Below are 2,437 nucleotides of genomic sequence, written 5' to 3' on the forward strand. Positions count from 1 at the left end.
TAGTAACAAGAACAGAATTTCCGGAGATGAGGCCCAGAAATCAGGATTTTAAAAAGATTCCAGGTGATTCTAATGTGCAGCCAAGGTTGAGAACCACTGGCCTCAGCCTTACCCTGCTGTGCGTCCTGCCCCCAGCAATGAAGGGACCAGGCCTTGTGAGTTACCACCAGACCTGAGGTGAAATGGGGTAATAGAATGACCACCACAACTGGCACCATGTATTGGGCTCTGTGTGAGCCTGGACCATGCTGAGCATTTTGCACGGGTTATTTCTTATCGTTGCGGCACCCTATGAGGCAGTGCTATTATCTCTGTGTTTACAGAAGTTACCAGACTGTGGCCAAGGTGGAGGAGCCGACACTCAAACCCAAGACCGGCTGACGCCAAAGCCCGTGACATGAGCAGAGTGCACGGGCAGGGTGGCCAGCCTCCTGGGTCTGCATCGTGGGAACCCATCTGGGAGAATAGAACCTGATAGCCACAGTCCCTCCCCTTAGAAATAATCCTCACTTCCCTGCCTACCTCTCTCCAGCACCTTCCGGCAGCCGCAGCCCTTTCCTACGCGAGGTGGCGGGTGACTCTCACTTGTAGAAGCTCACCTGCTGGCTGCAGACCCTTCTCCTCCAGCCCCCTGACCTGGGTTCCAAGCCGGGTGACCTCCTCAGTGACCTTTGAGATTACGTGTCTCTCTCCTTCCTGATGCGCTGCTCCAGCTCACACAGCCTGGCACCTGGAGACACTGCTGCAGCCTCTCAAAGCGGCTTCCACCTGCTGCTCCTGCTGCGGTCAGAGTCTGAGGCCTAGAGACAGAGGTGGCCGGACAAGCTCACAGAGCCGGCTGCACGCCAGTCCTCCCGAGGCTCCCACTGATGAAAAGGAACAGAGAGTCATTTCCCAGACTCATCCTCCCAATACGCTCTGTGCACAAGCAGGCAGGGCTCAGGATAGACTTACCAGCAGTGAGGGCTGTGGTCTTGTTTTACCTGGAGATTCTAAAAACAATGCCACCTTGTGCTCTCAGAGCCATGTTGAACTTTTAAAAAATCTGCCACATTTCTTTTTTTTAAAAATATATATTTTATTGATTTTTTACAGAGAGGAAGGGAGAGGGATAGAGAGTTAGAAACATCGATGAGAGAGAAACATCGATCAGCACACCTCCTACTGGGGATGTGCCCGCAACCAAGGTACATGCCCTTGGCCGGAATCGAACCTGGGACCTTTCAGTCCACAGGCTGATGCTCTATCCACTGAGCCAAACCAGCTAGGGCCATAAAGTCATGTTTTAGGGAGCAATTGAAGGGAGGAAGCTGTAATTAGAATCACTACAACTCAGCGTAAGAGTGTGTGGCTGGCACTGGTCTTAGCCATTGAGGTCACCATGCACATGGGATACTTTGATGGCAGTTGAGGGGTTCCGGAGAGACCTTTCTGTCCGCACACTGCAGATTTCCTCCTGGGTAACTTTGTAGCACAAGGAAAGATGTGGGAAGGAGCCAGATAGAGCCACACTATTGCCCACTGTCCTCGGCCAGTCTTGTGGCCAGGACTAGACTGCAGACACTAATACACACCTCTGGCCCCAGACATCTTGTTGAAAAGCAATGCTTTCAGGCAGACCAACAGACTGCAATGGGAAGACTCGGTCAGGAGGCCTGGGTTCCAGCGATTCCATCAGGAACTTGGGCTCTGCTGTGTGGCCTTGGGAGCACAACAGTCTGGTCCTGGACTTCAATTATTTGCTTGGAAAAATATGAGAGGTGATATGGGTCTTGGGGTAGGTGTCCAAGCCACGTCCAGCCCTGAGGCTCTGGGATTCCACACTCTCGACCCCAAATGCCCCATGCAGAGGCGGGAGGCGGGTGGGAAAGTGCCCCAGGTCTCCAGCCTGTAACCTACACCAGCTTCCAAGGGTCTGCTGAGAACTCCTGAGGAGAGGGTAGCCATGAGGTGCCTTCACCAGGGGCACGTGGTCCTCCCACCACTCAGAGCTTCCAGCCAACTCCCAAGATAATCCGTGGGAAGATAAATGGACAGAAAGAGGTAAATTCATAATTTAGCTCAGATATTAAGTGTCTATCGTGTTCCTAACACACCATTGCATGTGTTGAAGTTTGAAGTAAAAAAGGCCCAGTACTAGCCTCTAAATAGGTCATCCCAGAAGAGTGTATGTCACATATGGTCAACAATAATACACAAGCAAAGGGACAAAGTAGGAGACACATAAGGTCCGACTAATTGGGAGGGATCACACCGAAAGGTGTCTCAGTGAGAGGACACCCGGGGCAGGTGGGGTTGGGGAAAGGGAAAGGAGTTAAGGACACACACAAAGCGGGGCTAGTGAGGTAGGCCATAAATGAGCCTTGGTGCTCCGCGCCCCTTGGGTAGTGGATGGGCGGAAACACCCCTCGTCTCCTCTCTGTGAGACGGACACCGC

This window comes from Myotis lucifugus, unplaced genomic scaffold (assembly GCF_000147115.1).
Source record: "Myotis lucifugus unplaced genomic scaffold, Myoluc2.0 scaffold_521, whole genome shotgun sequence".
Lineage (NCBI taxonomy): Eukaryota > Metazoa > Chordata > Mammalia > Chiroptera > Vespertilionidae > Myotis > Myotis lucifugus.